This window comes from Physeter macrocephalus, chromosome 21 (genome assembly GCF_002837175.3).
Source record: "Physeter macrocephalus isolate SW-GA chromosome 21, ASM283717v5, whole genome shotgun sequence".
NCBI lineage: Eukaryota > Metazoa > Chordata > Mammalia > Artiodactyla > Physeteridae > Physeter > Physeter macrocephalus.
The window spans coordinates 20,578,573-20,593,572 of NC_041234.1; the positions used below are offsets into that span (position 1 = coordinate 20,578,573).

The 15,000-nt window shown below is 37.2% G+C and overlaps 1 protein-coding gene across 5 annotated transcripts in view; it reads left to right on the forward strand.

The window, feature by feature from the left end:
- Nucleotides 1-15,000, forward strand: part of PRRG1 (proline rich and Gla domain 1) — a 159,643-nt gene that overhangs the window by 41,892 nt on the left and 102,751 nt on the right. Inside the window, exon 2 of one of the 5 annotated variants that reach the window (XM_055081684.1) lies at nt 9,489-9,602. The exons of 1 other annotated variant lie outside the window; for it this stretch is intronic. The gene's annotated coding sequence lies outside the window, so the exon portion shown is untranslated. Of the gene's footprint in view, nt 1-3,996; nt 4,048-9,488; nt 9,603-10,833; nt 10,949-15,000 lie in introns of those variants that run through there. 3 more of the 5 variants (XM_007121417.4, XM_007121418.4, XM_055081685.1) reach the window with 3 other exon arrangements.

Here is a 15,000-nt window from a genome sequence, read left to right on the forward strand (position 1 = left end):
ATAGTGTCTGGCCTTACATTTAGGTCTTTAATCCATTTTGAGTTTATTTTTGTGTATGGTGTTAGGGAGTGTTCTAATCTCATCCTTTTACATGTAGCTGTCCAGTTTTCCCAGCACCACTTATTGAAGAGGCTGTCTTTTCTCCACTGTATATTCTTGCCTCCTTTATCAAAGATAAGGTGACCATATGTGCGTGGGTTTATCTCTGGGACAAAGTTTATTTCTGAATGGTAGAACATTTAGGGAATGATTAAATTATGGTACATGAATATAATGTAGCCATCAAGAATCATGTTTATGAAATATTTAATTTCATAGGAAGATTATTATGATGTATGAATGAAAAAAGTTGGACACAAAATGGAGTATCATGAGCTCAACTTGTTAAAATACAATATTTTATTTATTCAATAAATTTTTTATTCAATAAATTTTGCATGTCTAGTGTGTGTCAAGTAGAGTGATGAGTGTGAGGATATAGAATCAAACAAGATCTGCATGATCCCTGCCAGCATTAAACAAAATAGGGCATGATTATGAAATTAAATCTCCCTTTGGGGATTGGTGATTTGTAGTCAAATGTGATTAAGCTCATTTTCTAGTTTGTGGATTCTCCAGGACCTTGGTTTCATTTCTCTTCTGCTTTTTGTCTGGGAATTCATAGCTCTCCAGTTCAATTAGATTGAGTGGTAGAATTTAAAAATAATAGCAACAGACAATTCAAACCTAACATTCCCCATCATCTTGAGATTTTTATTTTTTTTAACCTATGTGGTCAATGTTGCCCAATGACATCAGTATAATAGCTTCTCCTAGAAATCTATCCTTGTGAGTTTGTGTGGGCTACTTCTGCAGGACAAGATACTAGTTTGCAAAGGAAAAAAACATTTTTTTAGTTTTACCTGACACGAGCCTTTATAGAATGTGTTTCTTATTGTTGGGTAGCATTATGAACTTAATTTTGTTCTTGAGACAAATTTCCTTTAAAAACATTTGAATGATACTTATAGGAAATGGACCTTTACTCAGAAATAGTTTTTACTGAAGAAGCTATAAATCTTATTAGGAAAGTCATCCTGCGAAATAAACCTTCTTTAGAATTGAGGTTAATGTTTTAATTTAATGTTTAATGATCTGTGTCAAACCATTAAATTTTGGTTCTCCCAGTAGCTTTACTGTAATATCCTTGAACATATTCACTACAATGATATGCTTTGTTAAATAGTGATGCAACTTATTACATGTCATAGAAAGAGGTCTTCCTTCTAAAGCCTTAGAGGTATATCAGATTTGTTCGATATACTATTTGTTATGATAGTTCAATGCCATTTTTGTCATGTGCATACACAGTAGGATAGTGGGACTGTTAAGAATGTGAGAAAGGTTTTTTTTCTGGTTGAATTGTAAATGTTGAGCTCTTGAAGTTATTTAGTATATTTGACCTCATTTATTTAAAAAAATTATAAACCTGAATTACTTATATGATCACATTTAAAGCACCAGTATTGTTGCGTTTAGGGCTAAGATTTTGTGCTGTGGTTTGCCTAAGGTAATACAACCAAAGCCACATTGTTTATTCTTCTACTTTTTCACTCACACATGGTGTCCATTATGCATTGATCTTGTCCAGCAGTATTAACTTTCTTTAACCGATTGTTCTGCTATCTGAAGAGTCATATTAAAATTTAATCAGTAAACTAAAAATAAGCAGCTAATGCCATAGTGCATTCTGGTAACACATAAAAGAGAAAAAGAAAGTAAAACCTAACGTGGCTTGTGAGGTTAAAAGAAGGTGATATGTATTTATTGGCTATTCAAGGATATATATAAATTACCATTTTTTCTCTCTGAGAAGTGTGATGTAATGGGACCACACTTGTAGGTGATACACTTTTCCACTTGCAGATATTTACTGTTTTCCCTACTAGCACTGAACTGCTCTGAATTATATAGTACTATATAGTAGGGGTAACGCCCATCTCTGCCCCTTGTTTTCCTCAGAAAAGCTTTTCTGGACAGTGACTATGGCTAACATGGTTCTTGAGTTACGTCCTGTGTGTGCTGCACTTCCCATCCTACCCACATGCAAATCCTACCCACATGCAAATCCTACCCACATGCAAATCCTACCCACATGCATCATCTTCATAATAGCCTCTCCCTTTTTGTCTCATTTCCACGTTGAAGGTTCTTTCTGACTTACTGCTTTTCTTGTTTCTCTTTTCAGAACATTTCTAGATTTAGAAGAGGTACCTAACCATATTCCTGCTGTTAGTTCTAACTTTCCTTTTATTTTTGATGGCTCTCTTCTGCTCAAAGGTACTTGTTTTTACAATACCACAGAGAATCTATTAGTTTAGAAAATTATGGCATTTTGCTCATCTTAAAAGTAATATTTGCTTAAATGGGCAAAATATTTGAATCAGGCACTTCATATAAGATGTCCAAATGGCCAATTAATGTTCAAAAAGGTGTTCAGCTTCATCACTCATCAGGAAAATATATGATATGATACCATTAACACCCACCAGAGTAGGAAAGATGAAAAAGACTGTGAAAATGTGGAGCAACAGGAACTCTGCTCTAGTGCTGCTGATAATGTGTATTGGTCCAACCACACTGGAAAAGTGTTGGTCAAGTAATGAGTAGAGCTGAATATAGGCATGCCTGTGAACCCATTAATTCCATTTTAAGGCATAGATGCAAAAACAGTTACGTACATTCATACAAAAACATGTATAAGAATGTTCATGGCACTATTTGTAGTAGACCTAAACTTGAGAAAACCCAAATGTCCATCAGTAGTAAAATGAATACATTAACGGGGATATATACCTAACAGGGAATTGGTAGTGAGAACGAACGAACCATAACTACATAGAACAATATGGATGAATCTTATAAACATGTTGAGCAGAAGAAGCTAGATCCAGAAGAGTATACACTGTGATTCTACTTATATGAAGTTCAAAAACACTCAAACTTCATCTATGATGTAAGAAATCAGGCTGGTGGCTACCCTTGCTGTGAGGTAGTGACTAGACAGGAGGGGGGGTTGGGGGGGCTTCTGGGGTGCCAGTATTCTGTTCGGTGTTCTGATCTGGGTACTGGTTACATAGGTTGTGCTCACTTTATGAAAATTCAACAAGGAATATACTTATGATTTATACACTTTTATGTATTTATGCTTTAATAATATTTTATATAAATGAATAATAAGTACTGTATTATTTATCTACTGCTACATTACAAATTACCCCAAAACTTAGAAGTTTAAAATAATAATTATCTCCCACAGTTTCTGAGAGTTAGTGATCCAGCAGTAGCTAAGCTGGGCAGTTTTAGCTCAGGGTCTCTCACAGGGTTGCTAACAACATGTCAGCTGGGGCCTGCAATCATGTGACAGCTCGAATGGGGCTGGAGGATCTGCTTCAAGGTGGCTCAGTCACCTACCTGTTGACAGAGGCCTCACTGAAAGCTCCTTATATTACCACAGACTAGAAAAAAGAAAAACCCCACAGGTAACATTTATTTTCTCATTTATTTATTTATATACATATATGTGTGTATAATGTTTTTACACGTTTAAATGTATTTAATGAATTATAATGAATACTGTCATAATTTTTTTCTCCACTCAATACATTGTGGGCATCCATTTTTTTATGACTGGCTCATCTATAGATCTATTTCATCATTTTTGCATATAGTTTTACTGAGGTATAATTGACATACAGTTGACATACATGCACATAATTAAAGTGTACAACTGGATAATTTTTTGTGCATGTATACACCCATGAAATTGTCATCACAATCAAGATAATGAATAACTTCTCACCCCAAAAAGTTTCCTCCTGTCTCTTTATCATAATTCCTCCTCTCATTCTTTTTAATGGCTGAAAAGTTTTATTTACATATGTAAAAAGCATCTTTAAAATCCACACTTAGGTATGCTCACAGGTAGCTCAATCTGATTTTTTGTTTAAATTGTAGAACTCTCACCCCATTTGGAGGAAGAAATCCCCCTCTCCCAGTCAAGAACATGTAAGCCAGATTGCCTGGGTTAGAGTTTGAGCTCTGCCACTTTGCACACTGTATGACCTTGGACAAATTGCCTAATTATTCTGCATCAGATTCCTTATCTGTACCTCTCGTGCTAATGCTAGTACTATACCTAACTCATAAGATTACAAAGATTAAAGGAATATACATAATGATCTGATGACAAAGCACTGTTTTATTGTCTCCTGTTGTTATTGTTCTCGTGGGTTGCTATGCTAAAAGCCTGGGTTCTCAGTTTCTCCTGATGATACTAAAGTTGTGAGTTGATAGTGTCCTACCTTCAAATATATTACTGGCACCTGTTTCTTCCTTTCACTCCTATTTCTTCTGTTATCACCTCCCTCTGAGCTCCTTACTAAAGATGAGGAAAGGTATGTATTTAATGCCACGCTCTTTTGGTATTTAGGTGATGTCTTAGGGACATTTAATTTGCTGAGAGATACACAAAATAGGATGCTTTAAAAATCCCAAGACCTTATGAGTCAAGATGTCAGAATGCCACTTGCATTTCTACATTAAAAGTTGTTAGTGGTCACTTTGACAGTAGTGGTTATACATGTACAATAATTATTCCTTGAATATATACTAAGTATATATCCTGTGAAAGATCCAAAGAATTAAGATATTTTTTGTCCTTGGAAAGCTTACTATCAACTTGAAGAAATAAGATTACATTTTGAAGTAGTGAGTGTGGAAAGACTGGGATCAGGTATTAGAGATACAGCAAAGGAAGAGTGAGTAGGTCTTACTGATTGTTTATGTTAGATTGAGCCAAGGATACTGCCACTGCTGTAAACCATGAAACAGGGGTGTGTTTTACAACTTCCCCTAAACTGGAAACAACCCAAATTTCCGTCAGTGATAGAATGAATAAATAAATAGGAATGTATAACTAATAGGGGGTGGGTAGTGAGGATAAATGTACTACAACCACATGCAACAGTATAGATGTTCACAAACATGAAGTTGAGTGGAAGAAGCTAACTCCCAAAGCATACACTATGATTCCATTTAAATGAAGATCAAAAAACACGCAAAACTCATTTATGGTGTAAGAAATCAGGTTAGCAGTTACAGGTGCCTACCCCTCCACCCCCACTTTCCTCACCTTGCTAATTCAGAGTACAGGGCTTGCCCTGATCACCGTAACCACCATCGCCACCAAGGAGTGATCGGTGGTCTGTTCTTCTTCAGGATTTATGGTCCAGGGAAGTTGCAGAGTGGGCTATCTACATGGCAGATTGGATGGGGACTGAATAAAGCCTCAGGCATAGGCAGGCATCCTTCTAGCAGGGAGGTCATCAGCAAGGGGATGAGCACCATCCGAGAGAAGCCCTCAACATGCACCACCAGGAAAGATTCTGTCCATGTGCTTGCACTTGTGGTCTGTTGATGCTAAAACCACTCCTAAGAGACTCTTGGGCATTCAAGTAATGCCCCTCACTAAAATGGCCCAGCGTTACTCACCTGTTTGGTCCTTGCAGATCTGGCCTTTCTGTCCTATGGCCCACTGACTTCTCTCCTCCCTTTAACCTAAGGGAGCCTTTCTAGCCTGGGATGGGGGAATGAATGGATGGGATTGAAGGGGGAACCCACGCTCTCGTTACATTCTTCAGTCATATTGTCTCTGCTGTACCTTGGAAGACAAAGTTAGGAATTTTTTTTTTTTCTCTTTTTCTGACCCAAGCTTATCTTTCATTTGAAGCAGTGAGCACAGATTGGCTTAGCTACTTGTGGAGGCAGTAGTAGGTAAGGGTGAAAGAAAAGGAAAAAAATGAACTCTTGGGAGAAATAAAACTTTAAATATCTTAAAATGTCAATCCCACAACACTTGGGTTGAATGAGATAATGACGATATCAATATTATAGTTATGGAATTTAGAGGGGAAGCTACTTTATGTATGTGGTGGAGAAAATACTTGGTTTTAGATCCGTGATGTTTCAGGTGGTGGCACAATATCCAGGTGTAGATTTCTCTGAGGCATTTGGAATTATGGAAGTTAGGGGAAAGGTCAAGGCTGGATATATGGCTTTGTATTTTATTGGGGTGGAAGTGATAATTGAAACATTACTGTGGATGAAATAAATGGTTTCTGTTAGGAAATACCGATGACTTCAAGTGATTTATAGGGCATCTAGATTATTTGATGTAAGTTGTGATGACTTCTTTTTATTCACTGAGGTACTTCTATAGCATTAGCATGATTTATTTAGATAGTTACACCATTGTCTTTAATATTTTATTCTGTACTTGAAATATAAGTCCCACTATCATATAAAATTAATATCTCTAACTTAAAAGTTATTAGAGAATTTTCTAACTGTTGTTATTGATAGTGCTAGATCTTTATATTTCAACAATATTTATCCTGGGCCTACTTGTATTTCTTTTGACTTGTTGATTTATGGAAATTCAGTAAGCCATTTCACAGTATACTCCTGGGGTTGGCAAATAATGGCTTGCTTCCTGTTTTGTGTGGCCCGTGAACTGAGAATCATTTTTACATTTTTAAACAGTTGAAAAATTTTAAAAGGAAATTTCGTGAAACATGACAATGATATAGAGTTCTAATTTCAGTATCCATAAATAAAGTTTTACTAGAACACAGACACACACAGATGCATTTCTGTGCTTGCTTTTGTGCTACAACAAAGTCGAATCGTTGTAGCAGAGACCACTTGGCCCGCAAAGCTCGAAATATTTACTCTCTGGCCCTTTATGGAAAAAGTTTGCTGACCCCTGGTATACACCACCAACAGTTGTGTCATTGATAAACTACTAAAAGACAAGTATTCAAAAAGAAGTGCTTGTTTACACAGATAGTCATTTTAATAATCCCCGTCTTCCTTTCCTGCTTTATTTTTTTATCCTTTGTATGCACCACTGTTTATCACGATTTAGTATGCTATATGTTTTGCTTGTTTCAATAAACAAGCACAGGTTCCCATCTAGGTTGTAACTTTCATGAGGGCAGGGATTTTTGTCTTTTTTATTTACTGCTGTCTCCCCAGTACCTAGGCATGTGGTAGAAACACAATATGTATTTGAGTAGTCACATAGGATATATTTGCTGAATTGAAGAAATGGTTGTGCTGAATTGGCTACGTATTACTCTACCCAAATCTGAGGATAACTGGAGAACAGACCGAAACAAAGCCTTTATGTCAGTTATTATATTTATACATTGAGGTTGACGGGCCTAGTGAAGTGAATGGCGTGGAGTAAGTACCCAAAAGTTAGAATAATTGAAGAATTAAGCAAGCTCTTTAGGAATAGGTTGTTTTATGAATGCAGGGGTATTGTTTAGCGGTCTTCCACTACATTTAGAATCCAAACTATTTTTCAACCAGTAAATCCTTGTATGATTTGACTGTTTATCTCTTTCTCCAACCTCTCTTCTCTCCCACTTGCCATGCTGAAGCCATACTGAGCTTCTTTAAATTCCTTTAATAACATAAGTTCCTTTATGTATAGTTTTTTTGTAATATTTATTTTATTATTATTTGGTTGTGCTGGGTCTTAGTTGCAGCAGGTGGGCTCCTTATTTGTGGCTCGAGGGCTCCTTAGTTGTGGCATGTGAACTCTTATCCACTGTGCCACCAGGGAAGTCCCGATGTATGGGGTTTTTTTTGTTTGTTTTGTTTTTTAATTATTATGGCCCCCTATAGACTCTAAGCTCTATTAAGGCAGGGATCAAGTCTGTCTTATTCACCATCAAGTCCCCAGTGCTTACCAAATTTCTGACGTTTAGTAAGCAGTAAGTAAATATTTGTTGAATGACTACATACATGATTTAAAGAGTGCTAGACTTGGTGTCAGAACCCCTAGGTTAAAATCCTGTGGAATGTGTTCTGAATCTTAATCTGGATGCCAGTTAGACAGGTGTGTTTGTGAAGTCATTGAGCTGTGTACACTTACAAGCAGTTTTGATGCAGATGTTTTGATGAGTTAAAAACAACAATCCTGGGATGCCCCTGCTTACTGATGATGTGAACATGAGTGAGTCAGTTTCTTTGAAACTTAGTTTTATCAGTTATCAAGATGTATTGTTGTACCTATCTCATAAGGTTGTTGTGAGCACTGATAAGATGATGTATGTGAAACGGTCTTACTGTTGTAGATATTCATCATATACCAGTTGAATCTTTATTATTTGAAGGATGTGGAAGTGGAGAAGGTACAGAGAGGGAGCTCTGAGAAACCTAGTAGAATAAACCCATCTCTTACAGAAGGGCCCTTTGGCAGCTGAAGAGAGCTGGGGCTTTAAGAGACACCATTAGGAGACAATGGACTTCATCTGTCTCTGGAGTATGCCACAGGGCCCTTAGGCCCTCTTACTCTTAAAAATTGGAAGGACTTTGGGGCTTGGGGAAGAGCAGGAGACTAGAACTGACAAAGCCTTTAGTAAGGTGGCCAGAAATTAATGCAAGTGCATATTTGTGTCCTCCACAGTGGAGGACATTGAAGTGATTGACCTACCTAATCAACCATGAGAGAGCCATGTGGCTAAAAAATAAAACCATCATTGAAGTGCTTCTCTACAAATTAAAATGTACCCTGCAGTGTTTCAGAACTAATAAAGAGCTAGATAAAATTGAATCTCAGAGGATTACTGGAAGAAGAATCACTACTGGGATTAGGAGTTTCCAGGCTGTGATTGTCACTGGAAGGCTGGGAAGAGAGAGGCAAGCGTGTATAAGGACATCAAAAACGGCAAAGGAGGCTCTTAAAGAACTGAGGGCACACATTTCAAACTTAAATAGGACATGCAACTGAAGCTAAAACTTTAAAATCAAATTTTATTTTTAAAAATTCAGGTCATAAAATATATATTATTCTACCCTCTGTCTTAAGTAGTAATATTTACACTTAATGTAGTGAACCAGATTGACCACCAGAACTACATTGAACCAAGACATTTTGGGAAAAGGAAGTCTTTGTTATGATCCTCACAGGTCCTGCTCACTGTTTGTTTATTGTTATCAATAACTGTTCTAGCTGTTCTCATTTAATCTTCCTTCAAAGTCTGTGAAATCAGGGCTACCAATAATAACTCCATTATGGATGGAGAAACTGAGACTTAGAGAGTTAAATAACTTGCGCAAGGCCACATAGCTAGTGGTTGGCAAGGCGGGCCTCAAACCCTGGTACATGTGGTGGCAAAGCCCACACTCTGACCTGGTGGGGGAACTCTTGTCGGGATATACGTAACCTGCCATTATTTAAGAGGCCACAGTTCTGGAAATTTGCTCAGTACCAGCATGCCTTCCGTATATAAGAAATTCACACCACAGAGAAGAAATCCTAAAAACTGTAGACTGATGAATGTTACTTGAATGTACTGGAAGACAGTAGCATCCGTAACGTTGTTACTGGATTGTAAGCTCCAAAAAAGCAGAGAATTTGTCTCTTTTGTTTGCAGGGTTTCTTAACTTTGACACTGTTGACATTTTGGACCAGGTAATTCTTTGTTGTGGGGGACTGTTCTGTGAGCTGAAGGATGTTTACCAGTATCCCTGGCCTCAACCCACTAGAGGTTAGTAACACCCCTCCTCAGTTGTGACAAGCAAAAATATCTCTAGACATTGCTAAACGTCTTTTGGGGAGAAAATTGCCTCCAGTTGAGAACAAATGCCCTTTTAAAGAATAGAACAGTGCCTGGCAAGTAAAAGACCCCCAGTATTTTTTTAATTGATTGAAGACAGGAGTGAACGGTGTTCCACAAAGTATACTGCTTGTGATATGCAAGATTAGAACTTTAATAGTTATGCATTTTTATATGCATTAGAAAAAGATAACGTTTGAACCCATGATTTCACATAGTATTTTATAGGACAAGGCTACAGTGGATACTGAAGTTAAAAAAAAATGGCTTAATTGAAGGAAACATTAAGTGTAGACAATAAATGCATTTAGCAAAAATCATAAAATTGATTAAGGTGGTATGTAAATGACTGGAGTTTGATGCATTGCTCTATACTAAGGGAAACTTAGGCAAACAGTGTGTCCTGAGTATACCAGGTATGAGAGCCTCCTCTAAGTCTGGCCCCTAGAGCCCTCATTGGGAATGATCTGGTGTCCTGTACAACCTAGACACAGATGTTGAAGACAAATTGCTTACCCTCTGAAAACTGGACAGTCTGATGGATACTGTAAGGTATGCACATCTCTATGACATAGCACCTAAGTTCCATATTGTATGAGAGTTCACAGGAAACAAAGATTACTTCCTGTCCATGTGATGAGGAAAGGCCACACTACTGATAGTGAAGGACGAATGGAATCTTAGTAGGTATGGACATTGCAGAGAAAAAGCGCAGAGGAATAGAGCTGGAACAGTTTAAAGCATACTTAAGGGATGAGTAGAGGCCACTTTGGCTGCAATGTAGGGTGACTGCTGATGAAGGTGGAACCTGCTTGTCGAGAATGTTTAATGCCAGGCTGGGTAAGTCCATGGAACAGTGATTTATATTTAGATTTCCTAATGTCTGGCTAAAAGCTGCTTTGTTGTTGTTTTTAAGTGTGTTGCCATTACTTTAGAAGTGATATTTAGTTTGGGATGAGGATCTGACTAAGAGTCAAGATTCATGAATACTGCTGCTTAGCGAGGTATACAGACTTAGATACATACATACATACACACACACACACACACACACACAGCAGCCGAAAGAAGAGAATAAAGCAAGAGGGGATCAGAGTAGAAAGAAAAAGCTAAACCCTGGCAACAGGAGAAGAAGCAGGGTAGTAACCTGGGACTGGGGGAATACAGGGTTTTGGGGGCAATATTGGCAGTAGGCCTTAAGCTCCATACCTCTGTAAGGAAACTGTCTTCTTTAAAACAAGATTCGGATCTTTGCAAGTTTACTACTGGAACACTAGGTGAGTCACCTGACGGGTAATATTGATCTTTACCTCCTTGGTTTTGTCTTCGCCTGGAAGAGAGCTTCCTCTGAAGCCTGTTCTTTCCACCATGTTGACCTCTGGAGAGGCAAGTCCTCTTGAAAATCCTGGCCTATGCCTGACAACCCTTTCCTTAGTGGTTCCCCTAACACAACTGAGAATGGCTTGATTCTTTTCAAAAAGACTATTAAATATTAAAGAATAAACAAGAAATAAAATACAAGAAGCCTTGCCAGCCAAATCTCCTTTCCCTGCTGCCACCACAGAGAACTTCTTAAAATCCAAATTTAGCCATGTGACTCCCTGGCTTAACTCTTCCATAGCATCTTGTTTGTGTAGGGATTGCATTTTAGTGTATTGACTTTCTTATGGTTTTTCTTGGAGCCAAAAAGGTTTTATAATTCTCTTTACATAATGCTTATTTTACTTATCTGATTTGGAGGGGTGACAGTGAAAATTGAGATGATACTGGGAAGGGTGAAGGACCTTCCTGTGAATATGTATGAGAGTTCCAGCTCTTTCCTAAAGCCTTCCCAGAATAGCTTCATCTGAAGGGTCAGGGCTCACTAAACTCTTGCTTTCCGACGAGGTGTTTCTAGGGCACCTCAAGGGGAAATCCCAGTGAGTGGGACTACAGCCCTCCACTTCAATTCAACCTGAAAACTTTGGCCCTAACCCATTTTATACATTAGTGTTCTGCATAAGATTTTTTGAGAGTGGGTCTGCTGCTTTAAATAAAAGGTGAGGTGATGAGAAATCATTAGATGATTTCTCAAGTTCCTTTTGGCTCCAAAATTCTCTGAGAATCAAGCCCCTTTGACTTCTTTGTTGATTTACCTTATGTTAATTTTGTTCCATACAATTAATGCCTTGTTAGAAAGTAATGAAATTTCAGAGCTGCAAGAGGTTTTAGCAGTTATCTTGTCCAGTTTCCCAAACTGAGCTCCCAAGAATAGAACTCCTAAGAAATACTGATTGCTCACAAAAAGGATTGTATAGCCAAATACATTGAGAGACTATATTTGTCTCATTGCTTATTAGCATTTTTAAGGCTCTGAAAAGTTTTATAATAAAGAAACCTGTTTAACCTTAAGACAGCATGTCTTACATTTATTTGATCAGAGCCCTATTTCTGAATAATGCACCTTTTAACATCCTGTGGACACAATTTGGGAAACACTCATCTAGTTCTGCTCCCTCCTTTTGCAAAGAACTTGAGATAGAAAATTTTCCAGTTTTACACAAGTAGTTCTCAGGTTTCAGTCGCATATTTATTCCCTGATTGTCTCTATTTCATATATGCTTAATTTCTTTCTTTCCCAGCTTTATTTGAGATATAATTGATATATAACATTGTATAAGTTTAAAGTGTACAATGTGATGATTTGATACATAGATATATTGTGAAATGATTGCCACAATAATGTTACTTAACATATCCACCACCACAATAAGGTTAGTTAGCAGATCCATCACCTCACATAGTTATAATTTTTTGTGTGGTGTGTTGAGATGTTGAGAACTTTTAAGGTCTACTTGCTTAGCATCTTTCAAATATACAGTAAGTATTGATAACTGTAATCATCATGCTCTATATAACATCCCCAGAACTTATCTTAAAATCGGAAGTTTGTACCTTTTGACCATCTTCACCCATTCTCACCACCACTCCCTGCCCCCACTCCTGGCAACCACCAGGCTACTCTATATTTTTATGAGTCTGGTTCTCTTCAGATTCCACATATAAGTGAGATTATACAGTATTTGTCTTTCAGTATCTGACTTATTTCACTTAGCCTAATGCATTAAGATTCATCCATCTTGTCACAAGTGGCAGAATTTCCTGTTTTATGGCTGAATAATATTCCAATGTGTTTGTGTGTGTTTGTGTGTGTGTTTATCCATTCATCTGTTGGTAGGCATTTAGGTGTTTCCATGTCTTGACTATTGTAAATGATGCTGCAGTGAACATAGTGGTACAGAAATCTCTTCCAGATAGTGATTTCATTTCCTTCAGGTATATACCCCAAAGAGGAATTGCTGGATCACATGGTATTTCTGTTTTTTTATTTTCTTGAGGAACTTCCATACTCCTTTCCACAGTGGCTGTACTAGGTTACATTCCCACCAGCAGTGTCCAAGGGTTCCCCTTTCTCCATGTTCTCACTAGCATTTATTATCTCTTGTCTTTGATAATAGACATAGTAACAGGTGTGAGGTGTGATGTATCGTTGTGGTTTTGATTTGCATTTCTCTCATGATTAGTGATGTTGAGCACCTTTTCATATACCTGTTGGCCATTTGTATGTTTTCTTTTGAAAAATGTCTACTTAGATTCATTGCCCATTTTTAAATTTGGTTGTTTTTTGGCTGCTGAGTTGTGTAAGTTCATTGTATATTTTGGATATTAACCCTTTATTGGATATGTGGTTTGCAAATAAACTCTCCCATTCTTTTGGTTACCTCTTCATTTTCTTGATCATTTCTTTTGCTATGCAGAAGCGTTTTAGTTTGGTGTAGTCTCATTTATTTCTGCTTTTTCTTGCCTGTGTTGTTTCCCTTTGTTTTCTTCTAGGACTTTTATGAGTTCAAGTCTTACATTTAAGTCTTTAATTCATTTCAAGTTAATTTTTGTCGATGGCATAAGGTAGGTGGTCCACTTTCATTTTTTTGCATGTGAATATCAAGTGTTCCCAGAATCGTTTATTGAAGAGACTGTCTTTTCCCCATTGAGTGGCTCCCTTGGCTCCCTTGTCAAATATTAGTTGACCTTATATGCTTGGCTTTATTTCTGGATTCTGGATTCTGTTCTTTTGGTCTATCTGTTTTGTTTTGTTTTTTTCATATGCTAGTACTTCTAGGTTGTTTAATTTGTTGGTGTATAATTGTTCATAGTAGTATTATGATCCTTTCTGTTTTTGTGGTATTAGTTGTAATGTCTCCTCTTTCATTTCCGATCTGATTTATTTGGGTCCTTTTTCTTTCTTGGTCTAGCTAAAAATTTGTAAATTTTGTTCATCTTTTCAATGAAACAACTTTTGGTTTCGTTAATCTTTTCTATTGTTTTCCTATTCTTTATTTCATTTATTTCTGCTCTGATATTTAGTATTTCCTTCCTCTACTAACTTTGGGCTTAGTTTGTTCTTCTTTTACTGATTCCTTGAGGGGTAAAGTTCAGTTGTTCTTTTGAGATCCTTCTTTTCTCTTAAAAGTTTACTGCTATAAACTACCTCTTAGAACTCATTCCTCTCAAAAAGCAATGAGATGCTTTGCTGCATCACATTGGTTTTCTTGTGTTGTGTTTCTATTTTTGTTTTCTTTTTTCTTGTTTTTTTTTTCTGGTTTCATTTATTTTTAGTACCTTTTTAAAAACATCTTTATTGGAGTATAATTGCTTTACAATGGTGTGTTTTTGGTAGTGTATATATGTACATGCCACTCTCTCACTTTGTCCCAGCTTACCCTTCCCCCTCCCCGTGTCCTCAAGTCCATTCTCTAGTAGGTGTGCATCTTTATTCCATTCCTCCCTAGGTTTTTCATGACCATTTTTTTTCTTTTTTAAATTCCATATATATATGTTAGCATACAGTATTTGTTTTTCTCTTTCTGACTTACTTCACTCTGTATGACAGACTCTAGGTCCATCCACCTCACTACAAATAACTCAATTTTGATTCTTTTTATGGCTGAGTAATATTCCATTGTACATATTTGCCACATCTTTTTTTTTTAACATCTTTACTGGAGTATAATTGCTTTACAATGGTGTGTTAGTTTCTGCTTTACAACAAAGTGAATCAGTTCTACATATACACATGTTCCCATATCTCTCCCCTCTTGCATCTCCCTCCCTCCCACCCTTCCTATCCCACCCCTCTAGGTGGTCAGAAACCACCTAGCGGATCTCCCTGTGCCATGCGGCTGCTTCCCACTAGCTATCCACCCTACGTTTGGTAGTGTATATATGTCCATGCCACTCTCTCACTTTGTCACAGCTTACCCTTCCCCCTCCCCATATCCTCAAGTCCATG